Genomic DNA, 22,244 nt, shown 5'->3' with positions numbered 1-22,244 from the left:
ACCACAGACAGAAGGACTGAAGACAAAATAAATCTGTCTTTTCAGAATAAGCCATCTCACACTCTCAGGTGACGCATTGCATTGTGGGAGAGGTGAGAGGTCATCTGACCCAAACACAGCCAACACCTGTGAGCAGCGCCACTTAAATCCAAGTAGTTTCTCTCTGTTTGTCTGTATTTTGCAGCAATTCCAGATCCAGTAGTGTATCTTAAAGTTGCTGCATTTAAAAAGCTCGTAGTTGGACCTCGGTGCTCTTAACTGAGTGTCCCGCGAGGTCCAAAGCGTTTTTTACGACTTTATTAGAGCAAAACAGAACAAAGGAATACAGTGACAACTCTCAGTATCTATAACAAAGAATCAGGTGTAATAACGAAGCGATTATGAACCTCCAAAGAAAATACAATGACTTGGGTGGATTGTATCCATTATAATGTGGTCTGAAGTGTTTATTTTGTAAATTACAGTGTTTAAAGTGGGTCACCTGGATATCCCAGCTAGGAATAATGGAATAGGACTGCGGTTCTATTTTGTGGGTATTCTTCTCTTAACGGGGGTCATGATTAAGAAGGACGGCCGGGGGCTAGAGAAGAAATTATTGGACGAAGAATGTTTTTATTAATCAGGAACGTAACTCGGTGATTCGAAGACGATCAGATACCATCGTAGTTCTGACCATAAGCGATGACAACTAGCGATCCTGCGGTGTTATTCCCAGGACCGGCCGGGCAGCGTCCTCGAAGACGGGTGGAGATGGAAGGGCACCACCAAGAGCCTGCGGATTAACGGATCAACACGGAAACCTCACCTGACCCGGACACAGAAAGGATGAACAGACTGATCGCTCTTTTGCTCTCACTGGCTCTTAAGGCACTCTAGAGCCAGTGACTCGTGACCATGTGACTCATGGTGCCATCTTGGGTTAAAAATAGTGTTCACTGTTAATCTGTCTGCATATAAATCTAGCTATTTCATTGATTTATTCGCTGAAAATGCCGGGTTGCTGTGCATTTGGAGGCACAAAGACACAATAAGGGCTTCAAGATGTACAGATTCCCTTCAGATCCAAACAAAAGAAACATTTGGGAAAATAAAGTCAGCTGTGTGGGATGGAAGCCGACATCATTGCCAAAGTTTTGAGAGGTAAATTTATTATTCGGTCCCATGTAAAACTCACCTAAACCATCATCGTATAAACCAGATATTCACAGTCACCGAACAAAAAAAGTCCCAATGTTTTCGTATTGTTTTCCATGTAATAAACACCATATACGAGATATAACAGATTTTGTATAACATATTTTTCGCTCACATCGGATAAAGTGTCGCATCTGATCACAGTGTATTTCCATTAAAAACCCCAAGCAGTCAAGACGTGCACAGTAATAGAGGTACAAATTAAAGTTCAGCTCTGACACTCATCGATTTGAGGAAAGTGGGACCAGAGTCATTTCTGTGATTAAAAGTCCGACCATTTTTTTTTCACACTGTGCTTAGATTTGGACCTGCAGCTTGACGTGCACCTGTTAAATCAGACACAAAGGCTGTGATTTGACACTTTTCTGCTTTCACTCACTGCTTCGTCTGCCATCATATTATAACAGTTTATGTAGTGCGCACGCTGATTACAAATGGATCAGAAAAGTTTGCACATTTACAGCACGAAGTTGGTAAAAGAAGAAAAAGTTCAGCTTACCTTTCAATTGGAGGTGATGATTGTAGAAAGAAAAGCTTGTTGAGGGTCAAATTAGTCCAAAATAAAACATAATCCAGCGACGGAGAACCATAAAACTGTAACGCACGTCATTGCATGACATGGCGCTACAGCTGTGCAGCTGCATAAATCAGGCTTGTAATTAATTAAATAAATCATCATAAATGGTACATTTATGTAAATTTGATAGCTTAACTATTTTTATATCTATTTGATAGCACCTGAACCTGGATATGTTGCTGTATGTGGTTAAATGATTTTAAAAAATGTTGAAAACATAAAAGGTTCATTCAGTAGTTCAGCACAGTTGGAACCAAAATGGTGCCATGTTCTGAGTTGACGCCACTTTCTCAATTAAAGCACTCTAACTGGTTCCTGTCAGTGTTTATTCTCACCATTCTTAGTAGGTGGAGCGATTTGTCTGGTAAATTCCGCTAACGAATGAGACTCCGGCATGCTAACTAGTTACGCGACCCTGTGTGGTCGGCATCAACTTATTAGATTAGGTCAGGTTAGGTTACACTTTATTGTCCCCACAGGGGAAATTTGTCTTGGGCTCACAGTGTTGTTTAACACATAAACAACATTCACAACATTTATCATCCGAACACACAGACAACATTACAGCAGTCAGCTGGTCTGCACAATTTCAACAAAAGGAATATGACCATGTCATGATATTGCACAATCCCAAGTAAAGTGCCTTTGCAAATAAAGTGACTTCAGTATATTGCACGTGCCCCATAAATAACATACACTCAACAAAAATATAAACGCAACACTTTTGGTGTTGCTCCCATTTTGTATGAGATGAACTCAAAGATCTAAAACTTTTTCCACATACACAATATCACCATTTCCCTCAAATATTGTTCACAAACCAGTCTAAATCTGTGATAGTGAGCACTTCTCCTTTGCTGAGATAATCCATCCCACCTCACAGGTGTGCCATATCAAGATGCTGATTAGACACCATGATTAGTGCACAGGTGTGCCTTAGACTGCCCACAATAAAAGGCCACTCTGAAAGGTGCAGTTTTATCACACAGCACAATGCCACAGATGCGCAAGATTTGAGGGAGCGTGCAATTGGCATGCTGACAGCAGGAATGTCAACCAGAGCTGTTGCTCGTGTATTGAATGTTCATTTCTCTACCATAAGCCGTCTCCAAAGGCGTTTCAGAGAATTTGGCAGTACATCCAACCAGCCTCACAACCGCAGACCACATGTAACCACACCAACCCAGGACCTCCACATCCAGTATGTTTACCTCCAAGATCGTCTGAGACCAGCCACTCGGACAGCTGCTGAAACAATCGGTTTGCATAACCAAAGAATTTCTGCACAAACTGTCAGAAACCGTCTCAGGGAAGCTCATCTGCATGCTCGTCGTCCTCATCGGGGTCTCGACCTGACTCCAGTTTGTCGTCGTAACCGACTTGAGTGGGCAAATGCTCACATTCGCTGGCGTTTGGCACGTTGGAAAGGTGTTCTCTTCATGGATGAATCCCGGTTCACACTGTCCAGGAAAGATGGCAGACAGCGTGTGTAGCGTCGTGTGGGTGAGCGGTTTTCTGATGTCGTTGTGGATCGAGTGGCCCATGGTGGCAGTGGGGTTATGGTATTGGCAGGCATCTGTTATGGACGAAGAACACAGGTGCATTTTATTGATGGCATTTTGAATGCACAGAGATACCGTGACGAGATCCTGAGGCCCATTGTTGTGCCATACATCCAAGAACATCACCTCATGTTGCAGCAGGATAATGCACGGCCCCATGTTGCAAGGATCTGTACACAATTCTTGGAAGCTGAAAATGCCCCAGTTCTTGCATGGCCGGCATACTCACCGGACATGTCACCCATTGAGCATGTTTGGGATGCTCTGGACTGGCGTATACGACAGCGTGTACCAGTTCCTGCCAATATCCAGCAACTTCGCACAGCCATTGAAGAGGAGTGGACCAACATTCCACAGGCCACAATTGACAACCTGATCAACTCTATGCGAAGGAGATGTGTTGCACTGCATGAGGCAAATGGTGGTCACACCAGATACTGACTGGTATCCCCCCCCAATAAAACAAAATGAGCAACAGCTCTGGTTGACATTCCTGCTGTCAGCATGCCAATTGCACACTCCCTCAAATCTTGCGACATCTGTGGCATTGTGCTGTGTGATAAAACTGCACCTTTCAGAGTGGCCTTTTATTGTGGGCAGTCTAAGGCACACCTGTGCACTAATCATGGTGTCTAATCAGCATCTTGATATGGCACACCTGTGAGGTGGGATGGATTATCTCAGAAAAGGAGAAGTGCTCACTATCACAGATTTAGACTGGTTTGTGAACAATATTTGAGGGAAATGGTGATATTGTGTATGTGGAAAAAGTTTTAGATCTTTGAGTTCATCTCATACAAAATGGGAGCAAAACCAAAAGTGTTGCGTTTATATTTTTGTTGAGTGTAGATCGCAGATAACAATGTGATTGTCTGTCTGTATCTGGCGTTGTGATAGACTGGCAGCCTGTCCAGAATGTACCCTGCTTCTTGCCCAGTGACTGCTGGGATAGGCTCAAGCTCCCTATGACCCTTAATTGGAATAAGTCAGTATAGAAATCAAATTTGTTTGACTTTGTCTTGTCTATTCTGCTCAAACTGATATCAGAGCAGAAGGAAGTACGATCATGCAGTTGCTCTTGCAGCCCTCAGTCTGTTGTTGTTTACCTGGCACTGGGTCAGATTTCAAGATGCTATGTTTACCCAAGCAGGTTCCCAACCAACAATAATGCAGGGAAAAGAAATACAGATGTGGTTATTTGTCCCTGTTGGGCTGGAGATGGAGGCAATGAGTGACACATCTGACAAACATGTCAGACCCTTTTTTCTGGCACCTGTGTAGAGAGTGAAGGGAACAGGATGGAAGTAGGGCTAAAGGTAAAGTATAGGAAGATGAGAGAAGATGAAACTGTCACCATGTGCAACTGTTATATAGAGGAGAGTGGAAAATCAACCAAAAGTGAAAAGAACTTGAGACAGGGGAGAAGCAGTTACATTTTGATTGAAACCGGTGAAGAAAAATTAGACATTTTTGAGTTTGTATCACAGTTTGATAAATTGGTTGGTGATATACTGCAGGCCAGAGTGTTACGCTGTGGGACAGTTAAATAAATAAAGTTAAATAAATTTGACTATGTGCTTCAGCAGCATAGGATGTACAGACAAGTCCAGCTATACGATATTGCTAATGTTGAAGAAGGTGAAGAAGGTGCTGGTAGAGAAAGTTCTTATGGTATCACAGTTACAGCATGTGGCCTTACAACGCTCTACTATGACATTTTAAGTGCCAGCACTTTAGGCAACAGTTATCAGGGGGAGACTATGGCCCCGTTCAGATTGGGGTTGGCAATCAGCCTCAAGTTGGATTCGGGCTAACTTTGGCTTAAGCTGGATCAGGTTTTTTTCTGAATCTGAACGATGCTATTCAGATTTAAGACAGATTACGTTCTGTTCAGCTCAGCTCACCTCTTGGAGGCACGTTGAGTTGGATTTGAGTTGGATTTGCCAAATGTGTCTTGAATCCAGCTAGCTCGAAGGACCATGACCAGGACCAGGACCATGGTTTTTGTTAGTCTGAGGTATTAGATGGTGATTGCCATGAAGAATGTACTTTAAGTTGGTTCTGATCAACAAAGGAGACAAAACTCTTCATATCTTTGTTAAGAATGTATTAGAATCAGAACATATTCAAGTTGAATAAACCCAAATATAACATAAAAAGTTGCATTTTACCAATTTATTGAGCAATCGTTTCCTTCAAACGGTGACATTGCTTAGGTTTTAAATTGCTAAAAAAAAAAAAAAAAATGGGACTAGCAAGAGAAATGTCCTCAATTATCTCATTATCTTCACCATTCACATACTAACTGTACTTGAGTTTTGGAAAAAGAAAAAAAGTGCATATGATGCAAATATTAAATAAAAATACAACAGCCATATTGGTCTACTTTCCCACTCTTCAGCACACTTGAACATTTGTCCATTTGCAAATAAACACTGCTTAGAAACTAATTAGGGCTGACTATTAGAATCATCAAATTCAACTTACATCTAACACGTTCTTGCATAATGAGTGCAGGAACCTTAAATGTTGCTATGTAGGAACAAAAGTCCATCCACCTTTTCTGGATTGAGGGTGGAGCACCTCTCCTCAATCAGTCTCACAGCAACAATAAAACTACACTCAGAAGGAGTACTTGTTGTTGGGATTGCCAACAGCCTCATGGCAAAAGGAACTAGCCCACCTGACCTCTCCTGCCAAAAGTCGAGATGAAGCTGGAAGCGTGTCAACTTAGAGTCACTCGTGTGTTGTAGCACCAACTGGCGGCTCCATGACTCTGTATTGCCTCTGCCCACATCAGTTTTTATCTAGTCATTTATTTATTTTGGTGAATTGGGTGGGGCAAAGTTTACCGAGCCGGGCCCGGAACTTGCCGCTTGTTGTCACTGACAACCAAACACACAAGGACGATGCCATTTATCGTGATACAGATTGCCGATAAGACCAAGAAACTGAAGCCAAGGTATGGGGGTGAGCGTTCCCTTGAGGCGGCGATGAGAGATATTTACAGCCAGTATACTTGTGGTGTGCTGGATAATGGAGGTAGCTTGGACGCTAAGTACAACTGTTGCAAGCTGAGTTTTTCCTCGCCTGCTTCTTCTTCTCATTACTTTCGGCCGCCGGCCTACCTCTTAAAGGAGTAGTTGGATAACATCCCTATTTTTGTGGCTTTTAATCAAATGGCAGAACTGTGAGGCTGGTTTTGTCATAGTTCTATTAGTTATTATTAATCAGTTAATTCATTCCAAGGGGAAGTTTCATTTCCAAACATCAAAATTTACTGTATTGTTTGTTCTCTGTTTTTAATAAATTAAAATAAAAATCCACCCTCCCTCATCACTTTTTTTCTGACGTCAAGGATGATAAGCTAATGTTTTTTTGTTTTTATGGGGCCTTAGGTGTGTGTGTGTGTGTGTGTGTGTGTGTGTGTGTGTGTGTGTGTGTATGTGTGTGTGTGTGTGTGTGTGTGTGTGTGTGTGTGTGTGTGTGTGTGTGTGTGTGTGTGTGTGTGTGTGACACCTGGACAAAGAAAAATCAGCAATGTTGGTATTGATTCTGTTATAAATTAATATCTAATCAGAAACTAAGTTTTAGCATCTGATCATTGACTTTTTTTGACAACCCTCGTCGTGATCTGCAGAGTAAATTTATTTGAGTCTGTGGGAATTAGACATTTTAAATTTGTGATCTGCTAACACCAACACTTTCAAACAGCTGATAGGACTTCCAGGTTAACGGTCACTGGACCCAAACATCGGTTTGCTGCAGGTTTAAATAATACGGCTGGAGTTTGCATGTCTTCTTTTTTCTTCTCTACTGTCACAATTACCCATGTTACTACTCAGTCTCATTTGGCTGAACGCCACTTGTCCCTTGAAGGGGCGCTGCACTGTGGCGACTTGGGCTCCCGTGTTTGTCTTTTAACTTTTAAATACTTTGTACTGCTCTGTGTGGATGTGGCGAAAGGTGATACGGACAACGGTCAGTATATTCTGCACAACCAACTTTGAACGGATCGGTGAAGATCACAGATTGGTGAAGATCCAGGAACTCTTGGACTTGTTTAGCGGCTAGGCTAATAATAGTACACCGGGCACTATGTGGCATGTCCCTATCGTGCTGTTGCTGCTGTTTTGGGCAGTAAGTGAATCAGTTTGCAACAACCTTCAAGGTGGATCCTTATCAACAACACGCAATGGACTTAATTTTGCTTACTCGAGGGAGTTTTTGTTGTTGCTACAATCCAGTGGCAACGTGCTCCCGAGCGGGTTACCGGAGGAGGTGAGGAGAGAGTACCTGATCATCAGTACAAGAACACGGAGGAAACGGGGCAAACGTGGAGGTGTCCGGCAACGGCTTCGGAAAAGAGGTAATAAACCGCCGCTCCCGTCCATGATTCTGAGTAATGTTCGATCTCTGCCCAGTAAAATGGATGAACTTTGCCTCAACTGTCGTTATAGTCACGCGTACAGGGAGTCCTGCTTATGGTTTTAACTGAGTCGTGGTTTCGGGAAGATATACCGGACAGTTTAATTTACATTGAGGGGTTCTCGTGTGTGCGTGCAGATAGAACCCTGTGATCAGGGAAGAGCAGAGGCGGTGGGATTTGCATCTATGTTAAGGAGACGTGGTGCAAACAGTACTCAACTAGAGTGCAAATGTGTGACCCAGACTTGGAGTTACTGTGCGAAATTGGAAATGTCATAATTATTGCAGCATATGTTCCACCGAATGGTAACGCAAATAAAGCTGCCAGTTGCTTGGCAGAATGTGTGCACAGTCAGCTGCAACGCACTCCAGGGGCTGCTGTCTTCATACTGGGGGACTTAAACCATTGTCGCCTTGAGCGAGCGCTCCCTGGCTTCCACCAGTATATTAAATGTAAAACACGAAAGGATAACATCCTGGATAAATGTTTTGGCAACATCAAGAGTGCATTTAGAGCTAAAGCACTCCCACCCCTGGCAAATTCAGATCATGCCACTGTCCACTTGATGCCCACATATAAAACTGTGCTCAAGTCCTCTAAGCCACTACACAAGACTGTGTTACAGTGGTCAGAGGACAGTGTGGAAACTTTGAGAGGGTGTTTCTCCTGTATGGACTGGAGCATCTTCCACAGCCTGGAGTTGAATGAAGCCACAGAGACTATTACGGATTATATACATTTTTGTGTGGATATTGTGGTGCCAGAAAAAGATATTGTGGTTTTCCCAAACAATAAGAGTCATATAACCAAGGAGGTGAAAGCCAGTATCAACAAAAAGCGAATGGCTTTTAGAGACAATGACAGAGCTGCAGTAGCCCAGGCCCAGAAGGAACTTAATGTTGTGCTGGCCAATGCACGGAAAAAGGAACGGGACAGCTTAGAACATGGGCTTAAGTCTTTGGACAACAAAAAACTCTGGGACTCTATGAAAAGGATGACGGGCATGAAACAAACAGCAATTAATTACAAGGAATGATGAAGATTTTGCCAACAACTTAAATGATTTTTTCTTGAGATTTAACAGGGAGAATGATGTTGAGTGTGAACCAGTAGCTGACTTGGGGCATGCATCCGAAATGAGTAGCTCTGATATTGATCAGCAATGTATCCAAGCCATTTTTAGTAAAGTGTCTTCTACCAAAGCTGCAGGACCGGACGACCTGTCAGCTTTTTTACTGAAAAACTGTGCACAGGAATTTTCAGAGGCATGGTGCCCTATTTTCCAAATGTCACCTTTGAGTTGTTCTGTTCCTCTATGCTGGAAGCGGTCGACCATTATACCCATACCAAAAATTTCCGGCGACTAATAAAGATTACAGGCCCGTGGCTTTAACCAGCATTGTTATGAAATGCTTTGAGAAGGTAATGGTCAATGGACTGAAGTTGGAAGTGTCCAAGTCTCTTGACCCGATGCAATTTGCATATAAGCAGGGACTTGGCACTACAGATGCCATTGTGTGTATGTCACACATGATTTACAAGCATTTAGAGAATGCTGACTGTTACGCATGTGTGTTATTCACTGATTTTTCGTCGGCCTTTGACACAGTTCGCCCTCATCTTTTAGTCCAAAAACTGAGAGATCTTAATGTTAGCTCCTCCCTTGTTAGGTGGTTTTACTCTTTTTTTAACTAATAGGTCACAGCAAGTTAGAGTAAACAACTCCTTGTCTAAAGCACAATCCTGCAGTACAGGAGTGCCTCAAGGGGCTGTAAGCTCTCCCATTCTTTTCACCCTATACACCAATGGCTGTAGGAGCATAAATCCAAGTAATAAAATCTTGAAATTCTCAGACGACACAATTATTGTGAGCTTACTTTCAGTTGGTGAAAGTCTGTCAGTTTATTTTAATGAAATCGACTCCTTTCAGTCTTGGTGTGAGGAGCACCACTTGACTCTAAATGGGGTTAAAACCAAAGAAATGGTATTTGATCCAAAAAGACTCCTGTCCCATGATCCAGTAATCATCGGAGACAGGAAGATAGAACAGGTGGAGTCAGTGAAATATCTGGGCGTCTACGTGGATAATCTTCTGAAGTGGAATGTGCATGTGGATTTCTTATGTAAGAAATTTTCCCAAAGACTCCACTTCCTCAGAAGACTGAGATTGTTTGGTGTGAGCACCCGAATCATGGTTTGTTTTTATAATGCGGTGCTGGAGAGCTTCATTAGGTATGGAATAGTGGCCTGGTTTGGCTCACTCACAGTGCAGGGTAAAACCAAAATAGGACAGCTTGTAAAAAACGTAATGAAAATCATAGGACAGAAGGAGTTTCCTTCTGTCCAGACAATTTTGAAACCTCTGTCCTGGCACAAGCCAAAGCCATAACCAGAGAAGCCTCCCATCCACTGCACAGTGAATACACTCTGCTACCTTCTGGGAGGCGCTATTGAGCGATCAAGCACCGCAGTAACAGGTTTAAACTCTCTTTTGGTCCCATGTCAGTGGTTTTGTTAAATAAGACAAGACAGTAGGAATGTGGGTTTTTTAAATTTAATTGTTGAATTGTAATTATACTCAACAAAAATATAAATGCAACACTTTTGGTTTTGCTCCCATTTTGTATGAGATGAACTCAAAGATCTAAAACTTTTTCCACATACACAATATCACCATTTCCCTCAAATATTGTTCACAAACCAGTCTAAATCTGTGATAGTGAGCACTTCTCCTTTGCTGAGATAATCCATCCCACCTCACAGGTGTGCCATATGCTGATTAGACACCTTGATTAGTGCACAGGTGTGCCTTAGACTGTCCACAATAAAAGGCCACTCTGAAAGGTGCAGTTTTATCACACAGCACAATGCCACAGATGTCGCAAGATCTGAGGGAGCGTGCAGTTGGCATGCTGACAGCAGGAATGTCAACCAGAGCTGTTGCTCGTGTATTGAATGTTCATTTCTCTACCATAAGCCGTCTCCAAAGGCGTTTCAGAGAATTTGGCAGTACATCCAACCAACCTCACAACCGCAGACCACGTGTAACCACACCAGCCCAGGACCTCCACATCCAGCATGTTCACCTCCAAGATCGTCTGAGACCAGCCACTCGGACAGCTGCTGAAACAATCGGTTTGCATAACCAAAGAATTTCTGCACAAACTGTCAGAAACCGTCTCAGGGAAGCTCATCTGCATGCTCGTCGTCCTCATCGGGGTCTCGACCTGACTCCAGTTCGTCGTCGTAACCGACTTGAGTGGGCAAATGCTCACATTCGCTGGAGTTTGGCACGTTGGAGAGGTGTTCTCTTCACGGATGAATCCCGGTTCACACTGTCCAGGGCAGATGGCAGACAGCATGTGTGGCGTCGTGTGGGTGAGCGGTTTTCTGATGTCAATGTTGTGGATCGAGTGGCCCATGGTGGCGGTGGGGTTATGGTATGGGCAGGCGTCTGTTATGGACGAAGAACACAGGTGCATTTTATTGATGGCATTTTGAATGCACAGAGATACCGTGACGAGATCCTGAGGCCCATTGTTGTGCCATACATCCAAGAACATCACCTCATGTTGCAGCAGGATAATGCACGGCCCCATGTTGCAAGGATCTGTACACAATTCTTGGAAGCTGAAAATGTCCCAGTTCTTGCATGGCCGGCATACTCACCAGACATGTCACCCATTGAGCATGTTTGGGATGCTCTGGACCGGCGTATACGACAGCGTGTACCAGTTCCTGCCAATATCCAGCAACTTCGCACAGCCATTGAAGAAGAGTGGACCAACATTCCACAGGCCACAATTGACAACCTGATCAACTCTATGCGAAGGAGATGTGTTGCACTGCATGAGGCAAATGGTGGTCACACCAGATACTACTGGTATCCCCCCCCCCCAATAAAACAAAACTGCACCTTTCAGAGTGGCCTTTTATTGTGGGCAGTCTAAGGCACACCTGTGCACTAATCATGGTGTCTAATCAGCATCTTGATATAGCACACCTGTGAGGTGGGATGAATTATCTCAGCTAAGGAGAAGTGCTCACTATCACAGATTTAGACTGGTTTGTGAACAATATTTGAGGGAAATGGTGATATTGTGTATGTGGAAAAAGTTTTAGTTCTTTGAGTTCATCTCATACAAAATGGGAGCAAAACCAAAAGTGTTGCGTTTATATTTTTGTTGAGTGTATTTCGAATCACCAATTCACCTAAGCTGCATGTCTTTGGAAAAGGGAGGAACCCAGAGGACTCAGCAGGAATTCATGAAGACATGGGGAGAACATGTGAACTCCACAGAAAGGACCAGTCAGGAAGCAATCCCAAAACCTTCTTGCTGCGAGGGAACAGCATTAACTTCTAACCACCGTATCACCATAAAAAGCAAATACTCATTGACTGTTTTATACCTCTATTACCATCTTTGTGTGAGGTCTGTTGAAACCTCTGCTTGTCCCAGTGACCTCTTTCTGGGCTTTTCCCACCTCATTTTTATGTGCATTATCCATTCAGCACTTTCCTGGCTAGACAGTAACAGCACTCGATTAGCAGTTTGTGCTCTTGCCTGTCTGACCTTGTGACCTACAGCAGCCTTGCTGTCACTGTCACTCAATGACACATTATGTTTTTGCTTCATACTTTCATAGTTATCATAACAACTGACCCATCATGTTCCCAACAAATATCAGTGTCATGGCCAATCACATCCCGCCACCACTAACCAAAACACTCAAGCTGCACGGTGTTTTCCCCACAATCCTCAGTCAACCTACAACAATCAAGGCAGAAGCTCCACGTCTCTTTATGAATGGCAGTCAGGCCTTATAGCACCTACTGCAAACTAGGTCCTGGATTAGATCAACAACTAGGAAAGTCAAATCAACAGGGGCCTCATATATAACCATGGAGTGTGACCTAAAAGATGCATGCAAATATTAAAGCATATGCATGTGATTGATAAAATCAGATGACAGAATGTTTGCACATGTACTCAAACTGTGACCCATGCATACAAACATTTTGGAGTGGGTTAAAACAGGTTAGTATGTGAGTGGCAGCATTATACAGATAATTATCCTCTGTTTGAGTGACTTATAAGTAGTACATCTAATTTCCACTTATTAACTCATGCCAGATATGCACGTACTTCATCATAAATTTGAAAATTAAGAGTTGTTATGTAGCCATAATTATTCCAGAGGGAAGTGTTAACTATATAAGCCAACTGAGTAGTTTAGTGGTTAGGAAAAATAATTGTGTATTTTTGTGATAAAAGCACCAAACTTTCAGGAGTGTCAGTACAGTACATCCCGAATGTATTCACAGTGCTTCATGTTTTCCACAATTTATTAAGTTACAGCCTTATTCCAAATAGAGTAAATTAATTTTTTCCCTCAAAATTCTACTCACAACACCCCATAATGACAACATAAACAAAGATTTTTTTATTTTCATTTTGTAAATTTAATAAAATTAAAAAACTCAGAAATGACATGTACATAAGTACAGTAAAACTTGCCTAAACCTTCACCTAATAAACCCGGATACACGTACTCACCAGACACAAGCAAATTTCCCAAAGATGATGTATAGTTTTTCATGTAATAAACACCGTATATACCGGATTTTGTATAATGGATTTTCACTCACATCGGCCAAAACGCCCCGCCCCATCGCAATGTATTTCCATTAAAAATCCCTCGCATATACCGGACAGAGCAGTCTGGGTGTGCCCAGTCAAAACAGATACAAAATGAAGTTCAACACTGACACTAGCCGATTTGAGGAAAGTGGGTTCCGTATTACCTTGATTAAAAGCTGGGTCATTTATTTTTTTTCAAACCGTGCTCGGACCTAGTGCCTAAACGAGGCAGGCATTTATTCAACGCCGGTGATTATTAAAATTCTGCTTGTTGCCTGCACTGTAATATGGTGTTAAGTTTCACACGTATCCTTGGGTGTGGCGAACCAAAAACAACTGCTTTAGATCAGAGCCCTCTGTGTGGCTGGGAATCCTCTCCTTTGGAATAATGGAATTAGTTTTGATCCGGCCATTAAATGAGGCAGGCCCTATTCAATGTCAGGCACTTAATCAAGGAAGTACATAACCCTAATTGGTGCTAGGGATTCAGTCGTTTGGCACTTCCTGGCTGTAACTAATCGGTTACATGCGTATAACAGACTTTGTCCATTTTATACATATAGCAGATTTCAATAATGGACAAAATTCACTGGTCCACCTGAATCCATTATATGCGAGTTTTACGGAATTCAAACCCTTTGCTCAATACTTTGCTGATGTACCTATTACAGCCTCAAGTCTTCTTGAATATGATGCACAAGCTAGGTGCATCTATCTTGGGTGGTTTTGTCCATTCCTCTTTGCAGCAACTCTCAAGCTCCATCAGGTTGGATGGGGAGTGTCGGGGTACAGCCATTTTCAGATCTCTCCAGAGATGTTCAATTGGATTCAAGTCTGGGCTCTGGCTGGGCCACTAAAGGACATTCACAGAGTTGTCCTGAAGCCACTCCTTTCATACCTTGGCTGTATGCTTAGAGTCATTTTCCTGCTGGCAGATGAACCATCGAACCAGTCTGAGGTCAAGAGCACTCTGGAGCACTGAAAAACCTCCCCACAGCATGATGCTGCCACCACCATGCTTGACTGTAGGGATGGTGCCTGGTTTCCTCCAAACATGACGCCTGGCATTCATGCCAAAGAGTTCAATCTTTGTCTCATCAGACCAGAGAATTTTGTTTCTCATGGTCTGAGAGTCCTTCAGGTGCCTTTTGGCAAACTCCAGGTGGGCTGGCATGTGCCTTCTACTAAGGAGTGGCTTCCAATCAATTTAGATGGATGGCCAGCTGTAGGAAGAGTCCTTGTGGATCTGAACTTCTTCCATTTATGGATGATGGAGGCCTCCGTGCTCATTGGGACCTTCAAAGCAGTTGAAATGTTTTTGTAACCTTCCCCAGATTTGTGAATCACAACAGTCCTGTGTCTGAGATCTACAGACAATTCCTTTGACTTCATGCTTGGTTTGTGCTCTGACATGCACTGTCCAGCCCAGTCTCATGTTTTTTTTTCGTGTTCCCATCATGAAATGAGTCAAATTTTTGTGACGGTTTTTTTTTTAACTCACTGTTACTAACCCTACTTCTTCCCCCAACCCTAACCATAACCACCCCCACAACACAATGGTCCCAGCATTCATCTATTCATTTTGCATGTGACAAAAATAAACCCCATCAAGGATCCACCAAGACAAATATAAAAAGTTCAATTTCCCGGTTAACAACAACAACCACGTCATTCATTATGAGCAGCTGAGGTTAGAGAGGTGGGGCTGTGACTTCATCGTTTCAGAAAAGTTCTGTGTTGCCAGTCCACACAAAGACACAAATCCAGAAATTTCCAGATTTATCCACTCTGGGACCCGTTTTCACACAGTAACGTTTTCAGCCACTGAAAATTCTGGCTCCATGTGGACGAAATGCCACAATAATACAAAACTTTTGTGGATAAGGTCCAAACACATCCCCATGTGGACGGGGCCACATGGAGATCAGCGCAACATCCATGCAAAAAGTAATGGTCCCATGTAGGGGAGGTAAAGCCGATTGCAGATGTGCTTTCACTCCCCACCTGAACAAGTAAGTTGATGAGTGTCCCTGCCTTCCCACCTGTGACATGTCTCATGTATACAAGGAGGGTTTGCATCAAAGGCTGTTCAGTGGTGTGTTCATTTCTATCTGTATGCAGCGGCACTCGTGGTGTGAAATGATGTGGTTTCTTGAAGAAAATCTCCCACCACTTTAGAAGCCTTATTTTCTTGTATACTACTAGAAATATGCATCGGTTAGAATACATAATGCAGAAGATGAAAAATAAATTATAAATGCAGTGGTCGTATTATATTAGTCAGTGAATGAAATGTTTGTAAAAGGCTGTAAATACTGGCCCCATGGGTGCTGTCATTTTTAGCTGGAAAACAATAGTTATTGTCATCATCACTGAAAGTACTGTTACACAATACTCAGACAAGTTGAAGAAACGAAATGTCTTCAGTCAAAATGCACATGCGATCAAAGCCAGTGGTATAATTTGAATATGTATTTATTCCATCATCATTTCCAGTGTCATGTTCACTATGCAACAAAGCCCAGTTATCCTAACACATTAGGGGCGTGGCTGTTTTGAGTGACAGCTCGTGTATTGTGGCTGTGATTGATCAGAAGCTGCGACTGTTGTGAAGGCACATCTTTTTTATCATATTATTCCAAATAATTGTAATAATATGACTTGTTGTGTGGTTAAATCTTGTAACAGATCATCTAAGATGCGTATGCACCAGTATGGAAATTTATGGTGTGATGTAATTTTTGATGCTAGTGGTGTTAGCATTTGCAGCAGGTTTCAGTAGGTTCATGATAATGGGTCCAGTTTATCCACAATTACTGAGGAATTAAACTGTTCATAATTTTTAATGCCCACACCAAAGCAAAGCCGTGATGAGAACCACTACTTGGCCACCAAAAATATGATTTATTAAACATCTGAACTGAGGTTTAGCCTGTTTGTTCTTAAGATGGGAGCGTGTTTGAGCTTCATCTTTCCTTTTCAGGGCGTGCAGGGTGTCACCTTTTTAATCATAATCTCCATTTATTGATTTGTTTTATTTTTGCAAATTTATGCCTTCATAATCAGAAAATGTTTATTTTCTTGATTTTTTTCCTTGCAAATTTACTGCTTTAACCTAAGAGAATCACCAAATAATTCCTTGCAACTTTTTAACTTTAATTTCGGAAAATCTGAGGATTTTTTTTCTTGGAATATTAACACCTTCCCCAGCAGAAGGGGGGAACAAGTAGTGTCTACTTATCACCCAAACAGAAGGTCTCTGGCTGAAGAGGACATGTTCTCCAGTCTCCATGTACATCTGGAGTTGCATCTGGTGTAAAACATGTCAGATCAGCATGTGGAGCCACACCAGACTCACTGTGGTGATGCAGAAGAAAAATTGGAGCAACCAAAAGGCACACAATCTGTTGTGTGGGCCGCTAGAAGAGGAGGTACTGCTGGCCCACCACCAGAGGGCGCCCTGCCTGAAGTGCGGGCTTCAGGCATGAGAGGGCGCTGCTGCCACGGACACAACCGGGGGTGACAGCTGTCACTCATTATCTCTTGACAGCTGTCACCCATCTACTCTACATCATCTCACTCCATAAAGACCGGACGTCATCTCCACCTCATTGCCGAGATATCATCTACCTGTGAAGGTAATTCTCTGCTAAACTGACAACACTGACTAATAGTCTGAACTTCTTTGCAGCTGTTTTTCTGTAAGTGTTTCCTTATCTGTGGGATTGGCGTTTGGTGTGATCAGCGACGGCTTCGCTTCACACTCCAACCAGATAAGTGGTTAACAGGAGCTGCACGAGTGTGTGATTAGAGGTGGAGGTGACTTCCCACCTTCTGTTTTTGTTACTGGGTGTGCACCAGTGTTGCCACAGTTACTTTGAAAAAGTAATCCAATTACTGATTACTCCTTGAAAAAGTAACTTAGTTACTTTACTGATTACTCAATTGTAAAAGTAACTAAGTTAGATTACTAGTTACTTTTTTAGTTACTTTCCCCAGCTGTCGACAACAACCCTCTGCCACCTCAACATGACAATGATACCTGTTTTGCCAAAACTTACTTTATAGTCACCCTTTCTTGACTTCAATGAAAATAAATACTTGTTTTATAAAAAGTAAAATAAAGACCTCTTTCTTGACCTCATATTTAACTGTTGACAGCACTGTAACAGTAAAACTTGCAATTTCGAACCTACATTGTTTATAAATGTAACTATTAAATTCATTCTAGCATTTTTTTAACATTTAAATTCTCTCTAAATATTTTACTTGTCGAAATTAATATTATTTTAAGTAGTATTAGTAGTTGTAGTAAAAAAAAAGGCTTCAAAACTGGACCTTTAATCTAGGGGTGTTGTGAGGGGGGCACATCCCTCCCCCACGCCCCCATTCCATCTGGATTCGCCCCTACTTTGGCGTTTGAGCACAAAGAATGGATAACATTTATTTATGCAGAAAACGTGACCAGATTTACAGGTAAGAAAGTTTTATTGTGTTTTCACATCATGTGGTCCTCAGAAAGAGAGTTTAGGTGCATTTGAGTGGAAAATAGTGTTAGTTGTTGACGCGTCGCGGAGGATCAGCTGTTTTAACATGCAGATACGGAGCAGCTCAGCTCAGCTCTAAATAAAGGAGGAAAAAAGTATAAAAATGTCTTTGTAAAGCTCAGTGCAGGTGTGCTGATCACCGCGCTTTAAGAGGAGACGACGAGTCGAGCAGCTGCAAAAAACCGCGGATGAAAAGCTCACAGCTCGCTTAAAGTGGGCAGTTCAGTCGAACCCCGACCTCCTGCCCACGGACCAAGTTTAATGCTGCTGTCGACCCACAATGAAAAATAATAGTAACGCACAGTGACTTGGAGAAGTAACTTTAATCTGATTACTGATTTGGAAAGATTAACGCGTTAGATTACTCGTTACTAAAAAAAGTGGTCAGATTAGAGTAACGCGTTACTGGCATCAGTGGTGTGCACACACCCACATCTCACTGTTTGTGCTCCTCGCCAGCGGTACTAGATCCGACAGTCAGGGACGGTGATCACCTGGGAATTCGGGACTTGGCGGCTCCAGTATTCACCAGGTTTGGTGGCGGTGGAAATCGTGTGGTTCCGGCTCTTCTCAGGACAGACGTCTTCTATCCTCGAGCCTGCCCACACGTCACCTTTGTGTATTGACTGCTATCATATTCTGAGATTGTCTGTATAGTCGTTGTGCACATTCACAACATTAAATTGTTACCCTTTGGCTCATCTATTGACCGTTCATTTGCGCCCCCTGTTGTGGGTCCGTGTCACTACACTTTCCCCAACAGGATATCTCGGCCAACGTCATGGATCCCGAGGGGCGTCAACCATCTGTTGGACAGCCAATGGAAGAGCAGGGTGCATCGGCGTCGGCTGGAGGCGTGATTGGTGGGTTCCATCCTCACCGCCTTTACCGCTCGGATGGACCTGATGACCGAGCAGCACATCATCCTCAATCGCAGGATGGAGGCTCTCACCGCCCAGGTGGAAGCGCGCGCTCAGGGCGCTGCTGCAGCTCCTCCTCCTGCCGACCCCGTGCCGAATACAGACGTTCCACTGGTCATTCAACGACCCCCCCCACCATCCCCTGAAGCATACATAAGCCCCCCAGAGCCGTACGGAGGTTGTGTGGAGACGTGCGCGGACTTTCTTATGCAGTGTTCGCTCGTCTTTGCACAGCGTCCCGTGATGTACACGTCTGATGCCAGCAAGGTGGCTTACGTGATTAATTTGCTTCGAGGTGAGGCACGCGCTTGGGCTACAGAGCTTTGGGAACAGAGTTCACGGCTCCTTGCCTCTTATACTGGGTTTGTGAGGGAGCTCAGAACTGTTTTTGATCACCCTAACAGAGGCGAAACCACATCTACCGTGCTGCTGTCAATGAGACAGGGGCGCGCAAGCGCAGCCGAATATGCAGTCGACTTCCGCATCACGGCTGCGAGATCCGGCTGGAATATGACTGCGCTCCGCGCCGCCTTCATAAACGGACTGTCGTCGGTCCTGAAGGAGCACCTGGTGGCTAAGGAGGAACCGCGGGATTTGGCTGAGCTTATCGATTTGGTTATACGTTTGGACAATCGGTTAGAAGAACGCCGACGGGAGCGAGGCGAAGGGCGCGGTCAGGCACAAGCCGTCCCTCTTCCTCCCGGGTCCGAAAGGGAGCCGGCTTCCCCACGCTCCACAGCCACAGCACTCCGTGTGGCTACAGCTCCCCCTGCTGACGTTGTTAGGGAAACGAGCAGGGCCAAAATTAGATCAGATGACAGATTGAGGAGGCTGGTCCGCGGGGAGTGCTTTCTCTGCGGCTCGAGGGAGCATCAGCAGAGAGACTGCCCCAAACGGCCAAAACACAAACGCCCGCCCTTAGAAACTGGGCTGAGGGGGGGGTCAAAACCTTCACGTGGGTCATACTCGTCTTTCAACACGACTCCCAGTTACAATCCTGAGTGGGGATTTAACCCTTCAAGCCCCAGCACTGGTGGACACGGGGTCAGAAGGGAATCTGCTGGATAGCAGATGGGCAAGGGAGGTAGGGCTCCCTCTAGTGTCGCTTTCTTCCCCAGTGAAGGTGCGGGCACTAGATGGCACCCTTCTCCCTTTAATCACACACAAGACACTACCTGTAACCCTGGTAGTGTCTGGGAATCACCGGGAGGAGAATGAGTTTTTTGTAACTCCTTCTACCTCCCGCGTGATTTTGGGCTTCCCATGGATGATCAAACACAATCCCCGGATTGATTGGCCGTCTGGGGTTGTGACTCAGTGGAGCGAAACCTGCCACCGAAATTGTTTAGGATCCTCGGTTCCTCCCGGTGTAAATGCTAATGAGGAGGTTAAAGTCCCTCCCAATCTGACGGCGGTGCCGGTTGAGTACCACGACCTTGCTGACGTCTTCAGCAAGGATCTGGCGCTCACCCTTCCCCCGCACCGTCCGTACGATTGTGCCATTGATTTGGTCCCGGGCGCTGAGTACCCGTCCAGCAGGCTGTACAACCTCTCACGTCCTGAGTGCGAATCAATGGAGACCTACATCCGGGACTCTTTAGCTGCCGGGCTGATCCGGAATTCCACCTCCCCGATGGGTGCAGGTTTCTTTTTTGTGGGCACGAAAGATGGCGGACTCCGTCCATGCATTGATTACAGGGGGCTGAATGACATAACGGTTCGCAATCGATACCCTTTACCCCTGTTGGATTCAGTGTTCACGCCCCTGCATGGAGCCCAACTTTTCACCAAACTGGATCTTAGGAATGCATATCACCTGGTTCGGATCCGGAAGGGAGACGAATGGAAGACGGCATTTAACACCCCATTAGGTCATTTTGAGTACCTGGTCATGCCGTTCGGCCTCACCAACGCCCCCGCGACGTTCCAAGCTTTGGTAAATAACGTCTTGCTGGACTTCCTGCACCAATTCATCTTCGTATATCTGGATGACATACTCATCTTTTCCCCGGACCCTGAGACTCATGTCCAGCATGTACGTCAGGTCCTGCAGCGGTTGTTGGAGAACCGGCTGTTTGTGAAGGGCGAGAAGTGTGAGTTTCACCGCACCTCTTTGTCCTTCCTGGGGTTCATCATCTCCTCCAACTCCGTCGCCCCTGATCCGGCTAAGGTTGCGGCGGTGAGAGACCGGCCCCAACCAACAAGCCATAGGAAGCTACAACAGTTCCTCGGCTTTGCAAATTTCTACAGGAGGTTCATTAAGGGCTACAGTCAGGTAGTTAGCCCCCTGACAGCACTGACCTCTCCAAAAGTCCCCTTCACCTGGTCGGATCGGTGCGAAGCCGCGTTCAAGGAGTTGAAGCGCCGGTTCTCGTCTGCACCAGTTCTGGTGCAGCCCGACCCTAGCTGCCAGTTTGTGGTTGAAGTGGACGCCTCTGACTCAGGGATAGGAGCCCTGCTATCCCAGAGCGGGGAGACCGATAAGGTTCTTCACCCGTGTGCCTACTTTTCTCGCAGGTTGACCGCGGCTGAACGGAACTATGACGTCGGCAACCGAGAACTCCTTGCGGTGAAAGAGGCTCTTGACGAGTGGAGACACCTGTTGGAGGGAGCGTCTGTGCCATTCACGGTTTTCACTGACCATCGGAACCTGGAGTATATCAGGACCGCCAAGCGGCTGAACCCCAGGCAAGCCCGCTGGTCACTGTTCTTCGGACGTTTTGACTTCCGGATCACCTATCGCCCCGGGACCAAGAACCAGAGATCGGATGCCTTGTCCCGGGTACACGAAGACGAAGTCAAAACTGTGCTGTCGGATCCACCGGAACCCATCATTCCGGAGTCCACTATCGTGGCCACCCTCACCTGGGACGTGGAGAAGACCGTCCGGGAGGCCCTGGCATGGAACCCGGACCCCGGAACTGGTCCGAAGAATCGTCTGTACGTCCCACTAGAGGCCAGAGCTGCAGTCTTGGACTTCTGTCACGGTTCCAAGCTCTCCTGTCATCCGGGGGTGCGAAGGACTGTGGCAGTTGTCCGGCAGCGCTTCTGGTGGGCGTCTATGGAAGCCGACATCCGGGAGTATATCCAGGCCTGCACCACCTGTGCCAGGGGTAAGGCAGACCACAAAAGGTCCCAAGGACTTCTCCAGCCGCTTCCTGTGCCTCATCGCCCCTGGTCCCATATCGGCCTGGATTTCGTCACGGGCCTCCCGCCGTCCCAGGGCAACACCACCATTTTCACGATAGTGGACCGATTCTCCCGAAGCTCCCAACAGCCCAGGAGACAGCAGACCTCCTAGTCCACCACGTCGTCCGTCTGCATGGGATACCTACCGACATCATCTCTGATCGTGGTCCCCAGTTCTCCTCAC

The 22,244-nt window shown here is 44.9% G+C and overlaps 1 long non-coding RNA gene across 1 annotated transcript; it reads left to right on the top strand.

The window, feature by feature from the left end:
- The first annotated feature begins 203 nt into the window (after nucleotides 1-203).
- Nucleotides 204-18,127, top strand: LOC117519575. Its single transcript, XR_004563354.1, has 3 exons — nucleotides 204-248; nucleotides 7,554-7,556; nucleotides 18,116-18,127. It is a non-coding gene; the product is annotated as an uncharacterized LOC117519575 (long non-coding RNA).
- Nucleotides 18,128-22,244: the final 4,117 nt, after the last annotated feature.

The sequence above is a fragment of the Thalassophryne amazonica genome, chromosome 10 (assembly GCF_902500255.1).
Source record: "Thalassophryne amazonica chromosome 10, fThaAma1.1, whole genome shotgun sequence".
NCBI lineage: Eukaryota > Metazoa > Chordata > Actinopteri > Batrachoidiformes > Batrachoididae > Thalassophryne > Thalassophryne amazonica.
Note: the sequence above shows the minus strand (reverse complement) of the source record. Positions and strands in the feature narration are given on the sequence as shown.